Consider the following 22364-nt stretch of genomic DNA (forward strand, 5'->3'; position numbering starts at 1 on the left):
CATCAAGGACAAGGCCAGGTGTCGCATTTTGCCTCTGTTGTCATGCTTGTCAGACAACGGTGTTCCCCACAGCCGCTTTCAATCCTTTACCCCTCCTTCCCCTCCCTTCCTATTTATATTCATTCTGTCACTCCTTTGTCACGAAACGAATAAAAAGTGTATCTTTGATGAGAGCTGGCATGTACATGGTAATGCTAATGCCTCCGTTGGGCCAAATAATCCTGTCTGAATGTACGATGACCCCGGCAGTTTTTGGGCGTGTTACTGAAAAAAAATAATTAGTTACAGTAAATAGTTACTTCCTTTAAAAGGTAATTGCGTTACCCACCAGATTACTCATACCTGAAAGTTGTGTGTTACTCTAAAAGTAGTTACAAATAGCTGTATAAACTTGGTTTACGATCAGGTAATTGTGTAATTGTAATCTGTGCAGTCCTTTGAGACAATTTTGTGATTAAGGGCTATATAAATAAATGTGACTTGACTTGAATTGAATTGAAGCCGACACCCTACGATTGCTTAAAAATTGCCACATGATAAAACAAATAGAAGAAAATACTTTCTCCAATCTGTGGAAGTGGTGAACTCCTCATACTTCTATGCCTTAGCAATCTGGAGAGCTTGCAAACTAAGACAGCTGAAACATTCCATAACCATTTTGTCTTTTTTCTCCAAACCACTCCAAAATTTTCATCTTTGTTTCTGGGAAATGGACAAATCATGGTGTAATGCAAAAATTTTACGAATGAAAAAGACCAAAATTCAGCACTCTTTTATCGTAAATTCTGTGCTCATGTTTGCCCCATTGATTTTGTTGTTCCCGTGTAGTGGTTGGTCTGTGCCTTGCCATAATCATATTTTATTTCTATCATTATTTGTTTTGTTTTCATTGTATCTTAACGTGTGTGTGTGTGTGTGTGTGTGTGTGTTGTGTGTGTGTGTGTGTGTGTGTGTGTGTGTGTGTGTGTGTGTGTGTGTGTGTGTGTGTGTGTGTGTGTGTGTGTGTGTGTGTGTGTGTGTGTGTGTGTGTGTGTGTGTGTGTATATGACGTAGTTCGGGTTGCTGGGTGGGGCTTACGTGGGTAATTTTTTTTGTACTATTGTACCATGAATGGTTTTATACAGCACTTTGAGTTGCAATTTATTGCCTGTAAAAAGCTTTACAAATACATTTGTTTTTGTTTTTTTTTATTTAGAAGCCACGCCCCCTACCCACAGGCTGCCTACCAATTGCTACTGGTGACACACAACCTTATTTGGGCATATAATCTAACCCTCCAGTATTTTATTTTACAATTATAAATACAGTGTCACGGTATTTGGGGGTTGACCCATGTCGGGAACAGGTAGTGGGGGCAGGGGTGTTTGAAATAAGAATGGCATTTAATAACGAAATGGGCTTAAAAGGGCCGAATAATAGAAGCCCTATTCCCCCTACCCCCGCCCCCAAAATAAATAAAAATAAACTGAAAAAAAAACATTTAAAGGGGCTGCATCAATAGGAATGGGACTCCTGAATGACCTTGCCCCTGGCCCCCAAGACAGGAAACCAGGAGCGGCCGAGTAGCTCTCTCCTGGGCACCGAGCTAGGAAACCAAGAGGGACAAGGATTTGCAAGCCTCTTGATGGGTCCTTTGGTGGTTGGGTCATTATGTTGTGTTTTGTAGGGTGGACCCAAGTGGAGGAAGCAGGTGTGTTCAAAATAATGATGACATTTAATAAATAAAGTAACTACAAACAGGGATCAGAATTTTCTGCGGATCCGCGGATTTCCGCTGTTTTTGAACCCCAAAGGCATTCCGACTTTTTCACTTTTTCTCTTGCGTAGCAAACAAATTCAAAATCCGACTGTCTCACTCTTTCCTTTATTGCTCTGGCGCACCCTGGCGGCCGTTAGAAAAATTGGCCGCATTGTCGCACAAGCTGCCGCCCTGGTTTATTCCTGGACGCTGGCTATTTCAGCTGAAAATGAAAATCTCCATTCTGATCCCTGTACAAAGTAGTAAACAAACCACTGGTACCCAACCCTAATACAACGTGCAAACCTGACATGACCCAAACCAGAAACAAAAACCAAAACGGATATTGAAATGCAAAGAAACAAAGTAGCAACCAAAAAGGAGGACACTTAATTACTAACAAAATGTCCTGCCAAGAAACTACAAACAGAAACAAAACCAGAAGTAGCAATGACAGTGCAAATGGACCTGGTTGGTGCCCTCTGGGGGAAAGTGGTGTACCAGATCTTGACATACTGTTCGAATGCAAGTATATTTGGTTGAGAGAATATCTGTAGGGATAAATTATGCATCCTTGTATTCTGCGCTTAAGACGACGCCATCATAACTCTATTCAGTTGTATTCTGTACGAACATAATGTTCAAAATTGTGTTCAACGTTGTGTTGCTGGCGCTTTGTGGGTCATTTGTTACTTCAAGAGCAAAGAAGGAATTGTTAAAGAATAGAAAATATTGTAATCCGTGACCCGCGCAGTAATGCACCCTGTTGTTACAACAGTTTCTTTTCAACATTTTATTAATAACTCATTACGGTGCTCGTTACCAAAATAAGTAATTGCGTTCCATTAACGTATTCCTTTGTAACGTGTTACTCCCAACACTGGACTCCAGCTGTCCTCGTTCTTGTGTCCCCAATCCAGAAATAAGAGCCGCAGAACAAAGCAAGCTACGACAGAAGCCAACTCTCGTATAGTGTTTTCTTGCTTCGGATGGACAGACGAACAGATTGGCAGGCACAGGTGTCCGATCACCTCTCTTTGATGCCTGTGAGTGCTTTGGAAGAACCATACCACAAAGTGAGCAGCTGGTATGAGGGACGTGTGCTGGCTGGGACATGCAGTATATGTGAGCTGGTCTCAGGCATATTCTTAGCTCTGCTATACATACCACATGGCTTTGTGTGTCCATATCTATACATTGTGCAAAACCAGAAAAGGAAGTGTTATGGCGCAATTAAGGGTAGGTTGGGATTCTCTCACTTTAGACGCTGACACCTGTCCAAACGGAACAGAGATCAGACCGCTCCTGTCAACATGTCTTTGCTTGGAGCTTACAAGTTCACAACTTGAGTTCACTGGAGATATGAAAGCAGTGGGGGTAATACAGCGAAATGTACTTACTATTATTAGCATGCATTTGTTTGTTATTCAGTAAAACAGTCATGAATGCTGACATTAATTAACTGAAGCGACTGAGAATCACAGTTTTTGTCCTGAGGCAACTTTTTTGCTTTTCTACGCAGGGCCGTAGCTTTGAAAGAGTTTTTCACCTGATAAATAAAACATCCATTTCAATTCTGCATTTCTGCTTTTTAAACGTAAACTACATTTGAGAAGGCAGCCAGGCGGCTGAGTGGTTAGCACGTCCGCGGCACAGTTCTGAGGTCATGAGGTCGAACCTGCATGTTATCCACGAGCTTGCGTGGGTTTACTCCGGGCACTCCCGTTTCCTCCCACATTCTAAAAACATACATGTCAGGTTAATTGGCCAGTTTAAATTGTGAATGAGTGAGTGAGTTGTCTTTCATTGTGTGCCCTGGGACTGCCCGAAGACAGCTGGGATGGGCTCTAGCACCCCCGCGACCCTACTGAGGATAAACGGTGCAGATAATGGATGGGTTGATTTGAGAAAAAATATATATAAAAAGCAAATCAATACACATTCCAAGTAACGTTTTCATGTCTAGTTGGCATCCAATTTTAAAGAATGATTTTGATCAAGTTTGAAAAGATTGCAATAATGTAATCTGCAATATTAAGTACTTCTGATCATGTCAATATTTTTTTCTTTTTACTTTACAAGGCGGACTATATATATATATATATATATATATATATATATATATATATATATATATATATATATATATATATTTCATCTCATCTCATTAGCTGCACCGCTTATCCACAGTAGGGTCGTGGGGGTGCTGGAGCCCATCCCAGCAATCATCAGGCAGTGGGCAGGGGACACCCAAACTGGTTGCCAGCCAATCCCAGGGCACACAGGGACTGACAACTCGCTCATTCACACCTAGGGACAATTTGGACCGGCCAATCCACCTGAAATGCATGTCTTTGGAATGTGGGAGGAAACCGGAGTGCCCGGTGGAAGCCCACGCAAGCACGGGGAGAACATACAAACTCCGCACAGGAAGTCCTGTAGCTGGATTTGAACCCACACAGGAGGTTCCCAAGACCTTAGAACTGTGCCACACACGCGCTAACCACTGCGCCGCCGTGCTGCCCATATATATACTGGACTGTCTCAGAAAATTAGAATATTGTGATAAAGTTTTTTATTTTCTGTAATGCAATTAAAAAAACAAAAATGTCATACATTCTGGATTCATTACACATCAACTGAACTATTTCAAGCCTTTTATTATTTGAATATTGCTGATTTTGGCTTACAGCTGAAAAAAACTCAAAAATCCTATCTCAAAATATTAGAATACTTCCTCAGACCAAGTAAAAAAATAATTTTATAACAGCAAAACTAAATCAAACATTTGAAAATGTCCATTGATGCACTCAGTACTTGGTTGGGAATCCTTTTGCACGGATTACTGCATCAATCCGGCGTGGCATGGAGGCAATCAGCCTGTGGCATTGCTGAGGTGTTATTGATGCCCAGGATGCTTCGATAGCGGCCTTCAACTCATTTGCTTTTGTAGGTGTGGTGTCTTTCATCTTCTTTATAACTATACCCCACAAATTCTCGATGGGGTTCAGGTCAGGGGAATTAGCAGGCCAATCAAGGACAGTGATGCCATGGTCAGTGCACCAGTTACTGGTGGTTTTGGCACTGTGGGCAGGTGCCAGATCATGCTGGAAAATGAAATCCTCATCTCCATAGAGCTTTTCAGCAGATGGAAGCATGTAGTGCTCTAAAATCTCTTGGTACACAGTTGCATTTACTCTGGACTTGATGAAACACAGTGGACCAACACCAGCAGCTGACATGGCTCCCCAAACCATTGCTGACTGTGGGAACTTCACACTGGATTTCAAGCAACTTGGATTTTGCTCCTCTCCAGCCTTTCTCCAGACTCTGGCGCCTTGACTTCCAAATGAAATGCAAAACTTGCTTTCGTCTGAAAAGAGGACTTTGGACCACTCTGCAACTGTCCAGTGCTTCTTCTCCATAGCCCAAGTCAGACGCTTCTTCCGTTGTCTTGAGTTCAGAAGTGGCTTGACCATGGGAATACGGCTATTGTAGCCCATTTCTCGGACACATCTGTGAACTGTGGCTTTTGATACCTGGACTCCAGCTTCAGACCACTGTCTTTGAAGCTCCCCCAAATTCTGGAAGCGGCTCTTCTTCACAATTTTGTTTAGGCTGCGGTCATCTCTCTTGGTTGTGCAGCGTTTCCGGCCACATTTTTCCCTTCCAACAGACTTTTTGTGGATATGCTTTGAAACTGCACTCTGTGAACAGCCTGCTCTTTGAGAAATTTCTTTTTGTGTCTTACCCTCCTTCAGGAGGGTATCAATGATGGTCCTCTGGACAGCAGACAGATCAGCAGTCTTCCCCATACTTGTGATTTAGTTTACTGAACCAAGCTGAGTGTTTTTAAGGCTCAGGAAACCCTTGCAAGGTGTTTCGAGTTAATTAGATGATTCAGGTGATTAGTTGAATAGCCTACTTGTATACTTTTTCATGATATTCTAATATTTTGAGATAGGATTTTTGAGTTTTCTTAAGCTGTAAGCCAAATTCAGCAATATTCAAATAATAAAAGGCTTGAAATAGTTCAGTTGATGTGTAATGAATCCAGAATGTATGACATTTTTGTTTTTTTAATTGCATTACAGAAAATAAAGAACTTTATCACAATATTCTAATTTTCTGAGACAGTCCAGTATATATATATATATATATATATATCATCTCATTAGCTGCACCGCTTATCCTCAGTAGGGTCGCGGGGGTGCTGGGGCCCATCCCAGCTATCTTCGGGCAGTGGGCAGGGGACACCCTGAACTGGTTGCCAGCCAATTGCAGGGCACACAGGGACGGACAATTCGCTCGCTCATTCACACCTAGGGACAATTTGGACCGGCCAATTAACCTAACATGCATTGGAATGTGGGAGGAAACCGGAGTGCCCGGAGGAAAACCCACGCAAGCACGGGCAGAACATGCAAACTCCACACAGGAGGTTCGATCTCATGACCTCAGAACTGTGCCGCACACGCGCTAACCACTGCGCCGCCGTGCTGCCCAGCTGACCACACCAAATAATAGTTATGATTTTTATATATATATATATCTATATATGTATATATGGATGGATGGTAAGCTCCCTAAAAAGAGTCTTTTAACCATTTTTATTTTTATTTTGCTTTGGGGAAAAGGTAAGAAAATTGTGAAATAAGTAAAAACTTTAGCTTAAAAAGGTTTTTAATTATTATTATTATTATTATTATAAATGAGAATAAGTTCCAAATGTAATCAAGTAAAAACAAAATAAAACTTAAAAGTATACATTTTTAATTTATTTTGTTTCCGTGCAGGGACGCAATCGGATAAATAGCAACAGGCATTTTAGTGTTATTTATTTATTTATTTATTCAATTTACTTTGGTTGACCTGATTACGACCATATGTGTTTTGGGCAGTTCAACCTGTTGACATGTTCACAGTTTTTGGAAAAAAACATTTTGAAAAAGTTATTTTAAAAAATTAGTAGTCTTTTTTTTTTGTATTATTATGTCTAAATTCCAAACTGTTAGACGCAGATGAGGTGAGGAAGAAGTACCAGATAAAAACAAACTGAAAAGTCATGATTATGTCTTTTTGTCTGAGTGACTCTATAGCACACACAAATTTTTATATGTGACTACTTCTCATCTACCATGGACTTTGTGATTTCTTCACAGTGAGTGACTTGGAAAGAGGAGGACGTCCGGCTCCACCCATTCTTTAGAAAGGTAAGGGGATTTATATATCTGGGAGCAAGAAAAGAGATATAATAATTATTATTGTGAAGTAGTAATAGTCCAAATATTATATGGGTTGCTCTCACAAAATTCCACACCAAATAATAGTAATGATTTCTCAGTACAATTAAACAAGCAGCTAAACATTTGCATTGTCTCCCTTCTGTCCGGGTAAATTGAAACGGTTTCCGTATTCAGTGTGCCTGCATCTTAAATACTGTAAATCTTATTATTTGTGTGCAACTGTTTTTTTCTTCTCCTTTTCATGCTTGTTTATTTTGCATGCCGTTTGTTTGTACAAGGCAGTGTGTGCATCACTGAAGCGTAATTGCAAAGCGGCGATCTCTACCAAATGCAATCTGTCAGTGTTTTATTATTCATCAGCTTGAAGTAGTCAATCCTTATGTCCTCACTCAGCACAACATTAGGCAAACCTGCACAATCTAATAAGGTAATGACGCCTAGTTTAGATTTACACTGTCAGTGAGATGCAATGTTTTCGTTGGTGTTGTGGAAATAAGCCAGGAGAGTGCAGGCGTACCTAATGAATTGTCTCGTAAATGTCTCAGGATGTTACACCATCAAAACGAATATATTCTAGCTCGTATTATTTTTCCCTCTTCGGTCAATTTGTCATACCTTTGAAGAGAGGAACAGTAAAGAAGATTTTAGTTCATATCAGGATTTTTTTTATTTGTTGTTTGTGTTTTTGTCATAAACACCCTAAGCGACCTAGCGCCTTAGATTTGTCTGCTTGTTTTATTTGCCCCATTGTGATAAGCACAAAAAATGGAAAGCCCTCATTGGCTCCTCAGCTGTGATGGTATAGTGGTATAGTGGTCCCAGCACATTTTCCTGCTCCGGTTGTCAAGGCTGTGTGCTAATTAGAAAGGGACGAGGAGAGAGTGAAAAGAAAAGATCTGAAGATTTTAAGAGAAACAAAGAGAGAGAGAAAGAAAGAGAAAAACAGGAGCAATAATGAGCAAGCTCAGAGGGGTCAGGATTGTTAAACCAATCTCTGGAAAAATAGCCTTCAATGTTCAAGGCTTGATGCTGTAAACTCACTTTCATCTAAACAAGCAAGGATAGCAAGCGATTTATCACGCTTAAAATTAGTATTTGAAGTTCTGGCGTGGTTGTTTTTCTATGGTATACATTAATTAATTATTTTAAAAATTTCAGCCCTTCAGCCTGAATCATAGCGGAGGAGTTATTTGCAGGAATTTGATCTCAATTAATAAAATAATTACAGTCAAGCAGTTTATTTTGTCAGTGATTAAAAATACAGACGGGATCTGTTGCTGTTTTTTAAGGAATAGCATTGCCTTGTATATTGCATATTTCTGTCTTGAGACACAATCGTGAGAAGAAGCCAAATTTATTCAACATTTCATATTGTGCTTACAAATGAAAACATTGAAAAGTAGGTGTTGCTAAATTGCTGACCCCCTTTGATTTTGTACTTTGTTCAACCTACTTTTTGGGTATCTTTCTATAGGTTTTGTAGATCTTGAAACAATAATCTTTGCCTACTCTTCCTTACATAACAGTTTCTTGAGAATTGATTGTAATTGTTCACAGCATTGTCCAGATATTTCCAAAAATGCTTGATATGATTGAGGTCTAGACTTTGCCCTAGCCATTTTAACACCTTTATAGTGTTAGTTTTAAACCATTCAATTGTAGATTTTTCTTTATATTTAGTGCCATTATTATTTTGGAAAGTAAACTTTGTAGGTCTCTTCCAGGCTCCAACAGAATTTCTGCCAGAATCGCCCTGTGTTTGGCTCCACCCATCTTCCCATAAACTTTTAACAATTGTCCTAGTTGCTGGTGAAAAAAAACAATGCCAGAGCATGATACTGATGCCACCATGTTTGACAGTGGGGACTGTGTTTTCAGGGTGATCAGCAGTGTTACTCTTACACCAAACGTACCACTTTGCATTCAGCCCATAGAGTTCAATTTTGGTCAGACCACAGCACCTTGTTCCACATGTTTTTTGTGTCACCCATGTGGCTTCTTGCAAATGCCAAACAGGACTTTTTATGGTATTCTTTCACAAAGGGCTTTTTTCCATAAAGTCTTTCATCAAGGGTATATTTATGCAGAGTGCGAGTGTTAGTTACCATATGCACAGATTTTCCCACCTCAAGTGTATACCTGCAGGTCTTCCAATGTAATCCTTAATACTCTTGGTTGCTTCTCTGATTATTACTCTCCTTGTTTGGGTCAAATGTTCAGAGTGATGGCCAGGTCTTGGTAGGTTTTTAGCCATTTTATGCTCTCTTCACTTTAAACTAGGCACTGTGAAATGGACCCGAAGACAAACTTTGAATTATTGTTTGGGTCTCAGTGACACTGCCAAGAGTCGACAGGTGACTGATAGGCCTTTGTTAAGCTATTCTGTTTGAGGTCTTCGCTACCCCTGTATGAGGAGACACTTACAGTTTTTTTCCTGTTCTCTTCTTTGCTATTGCAATGACCTTTAACAGTATGGTAAAGAAACAGCTAGTGTTCAGATCATATAATGCAGTTCATTTTAAGTATGTAACCTCACCTCATCAATTTCCTTCCCTTCCATCGGGCTCAGCTTGCTCGCCAGAAAATTTGATTTCGCCTCGTTCCCTACAGCGGGTTGGTGATGAGATTTACTTTCACATCTTGTGAGAGTCTAAAGGTGATTTTTTTTTTGCTCTTTTCATTGAGACCAGCTTGTTTTTTGAGGCTTTTTCTTACATCCTCCCTGATGTATGCCACGCACGTTTCTTGAGCAGCAGGCGATCCCTTTACTGACCCTCATTTTCTACATCAGCAAGACTGGAAGTGCCAGCTTGCTTGCATGCTCCACTGATTAGAAGTCAAATATTAAAGTGCTGTGTTGTGAGCTCAGCCTAATTGATTCCTTCCGCATGGCGCACACATAATGGCCTGACAGCAGGCGATACCAAGCTTTGTCAACATCGGGCACGATGCCCAGGATAGGCAGCCCAGCGAGACCCCCGGTGAGTGTGCCAACCTGTGGCCCCACATAGTGAGAGGCTCCTTGGCAGACTCCTGGGGTCTGACAGTGAGTACAGCTCGTTTTCGGTGTCACCCGTTGCCTCGTTATTGGCAAGGTAGGGGTTGGCAAGAGACAGTTAGAGTTTTTGCATTGTGCAAAAAAAAAATCATTACTTTTTGATAACTCATATTTTCGGAATGCACCGTTTTCCATCATGTTTAATTGTAAGCTAGCTAAGCCTACTGGGGTGGTTTTATTTCAAACAACGAAAATGTGCCAGAGATAGGGTTTCCAAAATGTAAGTAGTTTTGCAAAAATGCAAATAAAAATACATCAATCAATCAATATTCGGCCCGAACTGCTAAAGTGACGCTAGCCGCTGAAGCTATGCTATTCAGTCACTAGGTAGGCCCCTAAAAAACACCTGAGTAGCCCTCTGTCCGGTTCTAAAAATAGGCAAAGGGTCATTGCAATTCGTTGGATATCCTATGTCTCAATGACTTAAAAAATTATTGACACTGATATCTTCGAAAACATAATCAATTTTTCCAAACTTCATTTTAAAATTAGCCTATAATTATATCATGTAAATGATTCAGTGTCCTTATACAAGGCAGATGTTTTAGTGGTTGACTGAGCCTATTTTAACCCTGCTTTTAATGATTATAACCTGGTAATAACATAATACCGTAATATGGTAATAGCATAACAATAACATAAGAAATTATTATTTCAGAAATACCTATCAAACTCATAATTCTTGCACTAATCGATAACTAACTCTACTCTAACCACACTTCTAAAATGTATTCTTTACTTTTTAAAGCTGTTGATTTAAGCTCTGAATCAGCTTATTCATTCGTGTTGCTACTTATCATGGAGGTAACAGCCTCTGGGCACAGGCTCTCACTTGGTCTCTACGGGCCCTTACATTTGGCACACAACCCATCCGATTTGATTTTTTTTCACCTGAGAATGCCTATTTGTCTTAGGTTTTACACATGATATTGTTGTTAGAGAATAAAGAGAAGGACGGGGTAAAAAAATTTTAAATACTGTATATATCGTGATTCAAACAATTATTTTTAAATGGATTGACAAATAATTGTTATAATGATCCATCCATCCATTATCTGCACCACATCCTCAGTAGGGTTGCAGGGTGTTATAATGGTGTAAAAGTTTATGTTTATTAATCTGTTTTTATAATTGTTAGAAAAAAGCATCCAAAATTAAAGCCTAAAGCTTTATAATGTAATTCCCGTTTTCTTTTCAGGTGATTTGTTCATTTTGTTATGTGATTTTTGTTGCAACATGATTGAATAAAAAAATAAACAAAAAACACAAATAGAAATATTTAGTTTGAAATTCTACGCTACAAAAAAAGAAATGTCATGTATTTTAACATACTCAAATGGCACAAACGTTTTTTGAGTTGAAAATATTATGAATTGTCTTACTGCACTGGTAGACAATTTATCTTGTTTTTAATCTGCATTCTTTACAAAAAGAGGTTATTTTTTAGTGTAGCATTAATATGCCATGACTACAGGTTACACAAAAACACTGAACAGAATAATATGGACACGTTAAAGTCCTTCACAAACTAATATTGCAATATGGCCCACACCTGCAGTTTTCTGATATTCCCTCAGTCCCTCCATCTCCTTTACTCTCTCAACGCAAGATTAGGGTAATTGCCTAAATAGGTTTTAAAGACATGTTTAACAAGGAACTAAATAAACAACGCTGACCATTGCTGTCCACTGTGGTTGATAAAACGTTAGCAATGTATCACCATCCCTCCCTTGTCTTCTTAACCCATCATTTTATGGGCCGTTTTACATGCATCTCCGATGGACTCGGGTCCTTATTTAGTTTTAATGCCTCTAACAGCAGGGCCTGGGAAGCAAAGACCCTGTGTTATACAATCTCTGTTGAGGACACACGTTCACCCACGGAGCTATTCTCATGAATCTGATTGACCTCCTCGCTCACAGTGACCTGCAGTAAACGGTTTAAGGTGTCTATGAATGTCTAGGTGATATAAAAGCTTGCTAAATCTCCTCTTCTGTCTGATGTTTAATTTTGCATAGGAGGTGATCGTATGCTTTGGTCTAAGGTGCAGGGGGTTGATGTTGCAGAGCTTGTCGACAGGTGTGCTAATCGCACTATTACGGTGCTGACATTAATTACGACACAGGGGTGACAAACTCGATCAAGCCACCGCTGTTTCCTATTTAATGGGAAAAGATTGTGAGCAGGCACGCAGAAAGTGAGGTGGAAAGAGAGGGGCAACTTGTCGCTCGGGGGTTGAGCATATGTGGAAGATGCGGATGAGGTCCAAATCCCAATATGTACCTTTTTCTATCCGTGAAAAGCAGCAGCATTTCATACTTGAGCGTTTCATTTCGCCATGACCAATCGACAGCACAGCTGTGAAACCCGGGCGGCTTTGGCTCGAAAGGACACAGAAAAGTAATCACAATGTCCTCTCCCCAGAGAGCCCAACAGTGCTTTTCATTTCTGCCTCCGTCCCGCTACCTCCCCTGCACGTACATCCCAGAAGGGGTGCAGGGTCTGGTTGGGGGTCATGATTGCAACCACAGTAGGGGTGACAGTTGGCCTCTTCTCTGACACCAGCCTAATGGAAGGCTAATGGGAGTCTCTGCTGTTGTCCTGTTGTGAGCTCGTGTAGGATAGCAGTTGGAACAGAGGGGCAAGAAGGTGAGGCGGAATAACGAGATGATCAGCCTTCTCGCTCCCTCTATTTCCAGTTTGCTTGATCTTTGCTCACTATTGTAGCTGTTTATATGTCTCTTTGTTTGTGGCTTTTATTTAGATAAAAATATTCCAGACGATCGTTCATAAGTTACCTCAGTGCTATATTTCGTATGTTTAAGGTTTATTTAAGTATGTTTAAGGCTTGAATAAGTAACCTGCATTGTTTTGTACTGATTGCATAATCTCTATAAGCTCTATAAAGATAAATAAAAGCTCTATAAAGATAAATAAAGTTAAATTCAACATACTTTTGGAGTATGAGCTTCAAGAGTTCCTCCTCTGTGGTAGAAAGTGGACCAACCATCCAACCATTTTCTCAACTGCATCAAGCTTGTTGTAGAAATTGGAGGTCCGATAATCGAGAGAAAGTCTTCTCATAAGTGGATAAAAGAAATAGACAGGAGCCCGCTTCGTTATGGAGGGAGATGTCACTTTATTGATGCGTCAATAAAGATCTCACAGAGCTAGGAACATGACAATGTATTTAAAGCTGGTAGTGACGATTAGGCTTCGATTGAGTACACCCCAAAAGGCGGTCCTGTATCACGTATCAAGTACAGAGCGTCCCGTCCCTTGCACGCTATCTTCAAGGAAACTTAATGTCTGCCAAGAGTATCTTCAAGGATGTCTACCCGACCTTTTCCCACAAACGTAAGCAAGTCTTTCTAAATTTCCACATGTATGCAAATCCATTCTACATTTGCAAGTGTATTTGCCACAACAAGCTTTCTTATTCCACTTTCATTTTAAAAGACACGGTTCGCCTCTTCTTTACACTTCACACGAATGATATCGAACAGATGCACGAGATATTAGCGCATTGGAGATTCATTACAGTATGTTTTGACACGAGCTAGAAAGAGGAAGCAGATTTCTTCTTCGGGGTGGATGCTGGTTGACCTCTCACAGCACCACTACACACTGGTAGCGGCGGAAAGAAGCACTACAGTCATGTCCTTTACTCGGAAAAAGGTGCACACAATACAAAATCTAACTTACAGCAATGTCCGGATATTTTTCGACATCCCGAAAAAAATCTATCTACCAATTTACGCAAGTCGATTGGTCGTAAGTAGGGGAGCATCCGTACTAAAGAAAGTCGGAATTCGAATAAAGCTGCAAAATCACTATAAACCCTTCATATTGTACAAGGTTATGCATTCATCAGAAAAAAATCTGCTAATTAATTTGTGCTTCATTTATTTTTCTTAGTTTGCCCTTTGGGTGTGTTGATTGGTTATTGTTTTAAATTAAAATAACGTTTATTCACAATTACTTCCATTCTCGGTCCTCCGGTACGTGTCAGAAAAGCAGAATAAGAAGCTCACGCAGTAAAGGGAGATGGAATGATTACCACTTGATCAATCTGAGCGCTCATTAAAAGGCTGCCAAGGCCTCTGCAACCCGATAGTATATCAATACTGTAACACCACAGTCCTAAAGGGATGTTTGGCAAGCTGCTGGCAGCCTTGCTGTCATCCGGAGGCCGGCAACATGCCAAGGACCCCCTTTGCGCGCCACTTAGGCCACCCTGTGGTCTCTTGACACAGGTCAGGATTGGACAGATGGGATTTCTGGGCAGCTGGCAGAGCACAGGGAGATGGATACTAACCTGCAACGGTGTGCTCTCCCACTATAAGGTTTAATTTCAGGGTCCATCACAAACTCTTTCAAATACAGAGTGGCTGAGCTCCTGCTCTTTCGATACAGCTCACAGATTTCTTGCCGGAAAAGCCTCTAATCATTCTTTGCGGTGATTTCTTTTTTGAAGGAAAAACATATAAGGAGCCTAGGAGTAAAAAAAAAAGTATGTAATATGAACTTGTCCCTTTATGGTTGCATCTTCCAATCTGCCCCTCTTGTGTGGTTACTAAAGGGGAGGGCAAGATCAGTTTGTGCGTGTCTAAAACTCCCATTAATCCCTTGACAAAAGGTCCTGCAAAAAGGGGGTTAGGACAGCAAATGGGTGGTGAGCAAAAGTAAAGTAGTACTTGCCCCAAATAGCAAACTCGCTCCCCTACACTTTACCGGTCCTTAGCTCCAAAAGGAAGGAGCTGTACGAAATTTGGAGCGTTTTTTACTCACTGTCGCCATCTTCCGGCTTGTATCATAATTGCATCCTTGGTCAAGCTCTTTATGTTGCACATGCAAGTACGCGCATTTCTTTTAAGTGGTTGAATAAACTCTTGGTTTTGTTCATCTTTCTTGCGGTTTGGGTGAGCGTTTGAACTCTACTTGAAACAGGCATTTTCTTACTTTCACCATTTTAATGCTACGCTACCAAATAGAAACAAAATAAAAAACGCAGGGACAAGCATGAAGTTTCACTCCATTCCACCCCGCCCCTCATTCCCCCTACATTATGTATTACGCCCCAAACAGCTTTGCTCAAAGTAAGATGAATGCAGATAGCCGTGGTGTAAATACAATTATAAGGGCTTTTAGAACTCACTTGAGCATTGTTAGCATATACTTAATGATATAATAGAACATATAATATAGATATATAACACATAGTAAACATATTCTACCCTCAACTCTTTAAGGACCCCTCAAACGACACACCCCACTTTTACACAAGCTCAAATGATGCTCAATGAAACTTCAGACCACCATCGACCCATAAAACGGTCAATTGCAGTTGATGCAATTGAGGTGGTCCAATTTTTGTTTTCCTCAAATTAATTATTCCGTTCTCTCCCGCGATCGCTTCTCTGGCTGTTGATCTGTAACTTCCAGGCATCATGGTGATTTCCTCTGTGAATAATTCAGCAGGACAGCGAGCATTGAATGGATGCCGGTTGTAATCATGGCCGAGCCAAACCCATTACGAGAAGTCCCCCGTTGCAGATGCTAATTAGATTGTGGTAATGATAAATAAAAAAATTACAGGCTGATGCCAAATTATTTAACGTGTTCCCAGAATTTCAATTATGTGACCTTAACACTGAATGTATGTTGGTCCCAAAAATACCTACATTTCTTAGCTTGTTCACAGACTAAAATTTTAAAACTCCATAACAGATAAAAGTTAAGCTTATTTTTTATATTATTTCTGCTTTTTCCTATGCTCTTTATCCAATTAACATAAGTCCAATTGCATTGTAGTTAAAGCCAAGTTGCAGACATGACTTGAAAACCACTTATTCCCAAATATTAATTTATTTAAAATATAAAATGTAAATATTTCTGCTTATTTGTTTCATATTATGACAGATTTTAATTATACAGACACTTTGCAAATACCCTTCAGTAGTTTATGACTAAAGCACTAATGCTAGCAGCCACACTAGCAACCATAGCAATTAACAGTAGCGATTAAAATGGTAATGCTATGCTAGTGGCTGCGTTTGTAACAGCAGTTGCTTTAGCGGCAGCGGTGCTTGAACTGCGGTTAAATAACTGCAATTGGTTCCATATAATACTACAAACTACAGTATGCATTCACTTTATTAATGTCAATAGAATACTATTTTCTTGATCAGTTGTACTCAAATGGGGGTGTACTAGTACCCCTTGAGGCCACTTAATGTAATACTTGAGATTTTAGTATAGATTTGAAAAAATAAGATAATTGAAAAATCAGATACATTTTTGAAACAGGTTTGTACGGCCTGATGCCAGAGTTAGCTCATTTTAAGAATTAATATTTATTTTAAGTGAAACCAGAAAATAAATTTGGCTTTACTGAAAAAATAAGAAAATTATACTTAAAGGATAAAACTAATCTGTCTCTGCCGTATCAGACAATTGGGGTCATTTGAAGTTTTATTGTATTGATTTAACTAGAAAAACAAGTTTAAAATACACTAAAATGAGAAATAAAATGAGAATATAATCATAAACAAAAACGTAAGTAAAATGAGAAAAATATCTTAAGTCTGCCGGATGAGACAATTTTGGTCATTTGATATAATTGTTTTCGTTTTACTAGAAAAACAAGTTAGTAATATACTGAAATAAAAGAAAATATGTTGAAAAAAAATCATATTTTACTCATTAATACAACAGTGTGGTTTGGTGTACATCAATGAAACGGGTTGAGAAACATTGTTTTAGAAAAAAGGACACTGTCCATAAGCCTTGGGAACATTTTAAAATAACAATATAACAAGATAATAACATCTCATCTCATCTGCTGCACCGCTTATCCTCAGTAGGGTCGCGGGGGTGCTGGAGCCCATCCCAGCAGTCATCGGGCAGTGGTCAGGGGACACCCTGAACTGGTTGCCAGCCAATCGCAGGGCACACGGGGACAGGCAACTCACTCGCTCAGTCACACCTAGGGACAATTTGGACCGGCCAATTCACCTGAAATGCAACATACTTTTGGTGAAGTTGTTTTTCTAGATTAGCCTTTTAAAGTAATGAATAAGTGTTGCAGTGCCCATTTAGAAATGAAATACCTAAATTTGTGGCAAACTCTTCCATTGCATTAACAAGAAATCCCGAGCCTTGAAATCACGACATCTCGTCCCATCCCTACTACAAATTATGTTCATGTTTTTTTATTCAACCTTTTACCATTCAAACAAAATTCCTCCCAAAAATTACAATTGACTAAATTGTCATTCATTAGTGCTATGTTAGGCACATGGGCCATTAATGTGTTTGAGACTTTGCTGAATTGCTCGTATCAGTGGAGCAATTGTGCGTTGACTGATTTGTCTGTAATCTATTTGCCCAAAATGTGATTCACCGTAGGGGGGCTTTGCCTGTTCTTAGTAAGTGCCAATAAGGAACAGCCATCACTCAGCGGGCTGTCCTGTCCACCAGCTTGCTCACTTGTTTCAGCTGTCAAACGTCGTCTCAAAGAAGCAAGCCACTGGGCCACTCTGTCATGGGGGCCACAAATGGCTCCTTATCAAAATCACAATAGGACAGGAAAGGCAGGCGCGTTAGCAGACTGCAAATCAGGCGAAAATTCTATCAACATGTGAAAACAGTTTCGTATTTACAAAACGCCATTGACCGCTTGGATTTTTCTTCCTTTTTAAATCCGTGGGGGTTGGCGGTTGAGTCGGGGACAAACGGGGGTCTGTTTGTGTTTTCTCTCACACCTCTGTCTTCTCTTTGGGCTCTGTTGGAGCATACCGCCGAGTTGCACGGGAGGAGGGGTAAATGTCGCGACCTCCACGAGGACCCTTCTTCGGGACCACCGCGCTAGTGCTGCGTGCCGCTTGGTTGCCGCTGGATACGGACAACCGTAGCAAAGCGTCAGCATCTTAAAACGGTGTCGTCGTATGTGAAGTGGAAACCTAGTGACTAAAAGAAAATTTGACCTTCAAGGTTTTCTTAAACAGATTCTTTTTTTGAATTAGAGATCGTTTAGGGTTCCTCCACAGAATTATGCAAATATGTTGCAAAATGTTCCACGTATAGGGGACTTGAGAAATGTAGTCTCAAAGTTGACCCATCCGGCTTGCTTGTTATATAGTTGTGAGATCACTGGAGAACCACAATTATTTAAAACAGCGAGTACATTAACATGTGAGGCAGCTCCAACAGACAGTGATTGTTGTGAACAGTAATTGCATACCCCTCAACTCTGCTTGGAGGTAGCCAATTATAGCTTTTTGTTCTTGCTTTTTGCTGCGTGTCTCGTGGTTAATATAATTTTGTCTGGGTAGTTCTACGTTAGCGTCGGGCCTGCAGAGGGCTTTCCTGTTTTGTTTGCTCCCGTTTGGCGCCCGTTGGCTGCCTACTGTGTGTTGTTTGGCCGACTAGCCTGATGTTGCTCTGGCCGTGTCTCTTGGTTTATTCCCGGCCTGCTTTGCGTTTATTGCCATAACCATTGCCACTTTTCGTTGTTGGCTCCTGGTCAGCCTGGCTGATCACTGCGTGTTTTGTTTTTGTTTTTTTATCAGCTAGCCTAACATTAGTTCCGTTTTTTTTCCCTGTTCCTTAGTTTATTTCCGGCTGACTTCGGGTTTGTCACTGTAACCGTTGCCACTTTTCATTGTTGGTTCCCAGTTAGCCTAGCTGCATGATGCTGGCTTTGAAGCAGCGTCAGCGCCAGTTTTGCCATGTTCTTGGTTTATTCCCGGCGGGCTTCGCGTTTTTCATCGGAGCCGTTGCTACTTTTTGAAACCCAGTGACTCAAATAAATGCCGTTATATGGGACAGGGCTTCGATCCATTAACAACTTCACTTTTGTTAGAAGAGTCTGTAGGAGACACAAAAGGAGTCTGTGGGTGTTTGATGGTCCTACGCTTTGCAAACAATACGCACTGTTCATATCCTGCACATTCACAGACAGTTAGTCTGACTTTCGTCCTCGCCTTTTGTCACAGGAAGATTTGACATCTGTTATGCTGCATTAGTCTGTGTGTGGGTCTGGTGAACATTTATCAGAGCTACCAATACAAAAAAAATCCCTGTAGTTTACTGTCCCAGTTTAAAGCAAAATTTCAAATACAGATATTCTATGAAAACTACAAAATAATCAAGCAATGTTCATGTTTACCTCGCTATCTAAGGCTCCTGTTTTGAATACAAAGGGTAGTTCATTACATTTTGAGTGCAGCTTTAAACCAAGAGGGCCATCTAGAGGACTTAATCAAAATTTTCAATGCTTTCTGAAGCTTCACTATTTTCATTTTAATCACTAAACATTAAACTAAAAGAATTAGCATTTAAAATCACCAGTTTTATCAACTTTATATCGGACAAGCAAATCACCGATAGAAGATTGTATTTTGGCTGCTTGGAGTGGTCGGTGGACGATGGTTAGGATCCGCATTACCTAATTTGGCTTCCAGATGGTGTGGGAGACCCTATGAAGCAGACTGCACAAAAGCAGATGTTTATCAATTTTGTTGGTATTTACTGTATTGGGGATGCCTTAACGCATAACCTAGCTAAAGAAACAAACTATGGAACTTTGTCAGTTTACACGAAAATTGGCTGAGCAGTTTTATACCCTATTAGTCACATACAAACACATGACCATACACACAAAAATCAGGATTTATGAATTAGTTTAGACGAATCGGATTTAGAAAGTGGTGGAGATAGATTGGTATCCATAAGTCAATTGTAATATGTAAAACATGACACAAAAAAGAAGTCCCTTTTCTCTTCTTACATATTATTTTGAAATAAACCTGGTGCTGTTCTGGAATAATAGTAACTATTCGACCTTGAAACATTCAAAATTATAATAACATGAAAACAAGTAGTGTCCCCTGGATTTTTGCGGTTATTTGGTTCCAGAATTCTTAATACTGTTAACACTAAGAATCTTCCATAGTTTTTAATACGCCAGTTCATAGCAAATCACTGAATAAGGATTTTCTCTAAAAATGCTGGTAATTGAAAATAAATCAAGCACTATTTATTTTTGCATTGAAAATGTTGATTTTTAAAAATACGTTGATTGTTCCAAATGTTATATATATTCATACCAAATTTGTACTATAACGTTATTAATGATTGCTACTTTGTTGTGTGGCGTTTATTTTCTCCAAAGCATCTATCCATCGCTTATCTCCAGTAGGGTCGCGGGGGTCCCATCCCAGCTATCTTCGGGTTGTGGGCAGGGGACACCGTGAACTGGTTGCCAGACAGACGCAGGGCACACAGGGACAGACAATTCGCTCGCCCATTCACACCAAGGGACAATTTGGACCGGCCAATACACCTGAAATGCATGTTTTTGGAAACCGGAGTGCCCGTAGGAAACCCACGCAAGCACGGGGAGAACATGCAAACTCCACACAGTAGGTTCTATCTCATGACCTCAGAACTGTGCCGCACACCCGCTAAGCACTGCGCCACCGTACTGCCCTCTCCAAAACATAACATCTATTTATCACTTTCAAATGCTACTTTTCCGGATCTGAAATATTCTTTATCAATTCGTAAATACGATTTTCAACTTTTGGCACCTCTGAGATGTAGAGGAACAGACCCAGGGAATCAGTCACAGTGCTTTGTTCACCAAGGAGCATTTCCTTACTGGGCCTTGTACTCGCCTCTATCCTACACTCATATTCTGTCCCACGGTGTTATAGCTTTCCTTCTCTGATGTCTCTCTCACTCTCCTCCTTGCCTTTTTATTTGCCAGTAAACACTTTGCCCAGCATCCCATTTCACAGAGTCAAAACCATTTCAAAGATAATGGACCTTGTAGATCACAGGGTTGCAAGGATGACACACAAGCATGATTAGTAGCATGAGTATTTTTTATGTCTGAGTCGAGTCCAAGCTCTTAAATTTGTCAGGATTGCAGCCAAAGTACAGCATTACTCCTCAGAAAATGCAGTTTGTGTTTGTTAACTATCAGGCAACAATATTTAAACAGAGTTCTTTATGAAGTTGGAATTAGATGTTCATTGGTGTGAATTGGAATATTGTAAAAATCGCAACAAAAAGAATGTAAACCTAAAAGTGTTATTTTTATTGTAAGATATTGGTCCTTTGAATTGAACATGATCTGAATGTCTCACTTTCAAAGCGTGTGATATGCCTCACAAATAGTCTTGATTTTTCTTAGTCATTCTAGATGTACAATAAATCAATCCGTTTTTAAACTAAAGAATAAACACAACCCATTAAAAATTTTCTTTAATAAAGCTAGATTGATTGAAAAAAAACATGATGTGAATAAAGTTGGGATAAATGGTTTTAAAGTAGTTCTAATGAAATGGAACATTCACAGTTTAAATAATAATGATACTAATTTCATTTCTGTTGTAAATCCCCCAATTCTGCATTGTAACGAACCAACCAACACACCAACCAACCAACCAGCAATCCTACTTTTGTACTCAATACAACTTTTAAATTTCTGTCCTCGATTTTACAAATTTGCACATTTTCATAGTGTCAATTTTCAAATTGGCGAGTTAATCAAATTCATTCAACTTTTTGCCCAGGTTTAATTTTAAATAAATAGAGGCATTAAAAGACTTTTTACAATGAACTGTAATGTCAAAGGAAAATACACACTTTAAGTAGTGCCAACAAAAAAATGAACTGGGTAGCAGTAGCTTGTCTTGGGATCACTATGTCTCGGGTTCGGTTCCCTGCTCCTCTGTGTTCTATGTCCAAGTGTCTTTGGGCTCCCGATACGCAGGTAATTGCATTGCATGGCTGACGCTTGTGTGCGTAAATGGGTAAGTGTAAAGCAAATTGTAAAGCTCTTTGGGAGGTGTTCAGTGACTTGAAAAGTGATAGACCAATGAAACCATTAACCATTCCCGGGCAAATCAGATACTAATCTATCTTATTTTAACTAAATCCAAAACAGAATTTATTTCAGATGATTCTATCAGAGTATTTGGAAATAAAAGGTTAATTCTCTGTCTTGAATCCTGTATCTGTATTTAGATCCATGCACGTATATGAAAAGCTTTTCTTAAAGCCAAACAATATTTTATATTGTAATTTGTTTTCTTTTTTCTACTTTAGATAGGATTACAGTAGACCCCAGGATACGATGATCCCATTTTATGACGTTTTTGCCTTACAGTGTTAAATCAAAAACAAACAAACAAATTCCCTCTTTCGGGCCTTTTCTCACTCGACGGCATCAACAACAATTTATTTTTCTCCATAATTTAGAAAATTCTAACTTTAGAGTGTTTTTTAAGAATGTGGAGTTAGGTCTTTA

General features: G+C 39.7%; 1 protein-coding gene across 2 annotated transcripts in view; it reads left to right on the forward strand.

Annotated features, from left to right (window-relative positions):
• sulf2a (sulfatase 2a) overlaps positions 1-22364 on the forward strand; it is a 115650-nt gene that overhangs the window by 40306 nt on the left and 52980 nt on the right. The window contains exons 1-2 of one of the 2 annotated variants that reach the window (XM_088338466.1): positions 2698-2784; positions 6901-6951. The gene's annotated coding sequence lies outside the window, so the exon portion shown is untranslated. Of the gene's footprint in view, positions 1-2697; positions 2785-6900; positions 6952-22364 lie in introns of those variants that run through there. The other variant, XM_088338465.1, reaches the window with a different exon arrangement.

This window comes from Urocampus carinirostris, chromosome 6 (assembly GCF_059441175.1).
Source record: "Urocampus carinirostris isolate Australia breed hairy pipefish chromosome 6, RoL_Ucar_1.0, whole genome shotgun sequence".
Taxonomy (NCBI): Eukaryota; Metazoa; Chordata; class Actinopteri; order Syngnathiformes; family Syngnathidae; genus Urocampus; species Urocampus carinirostris.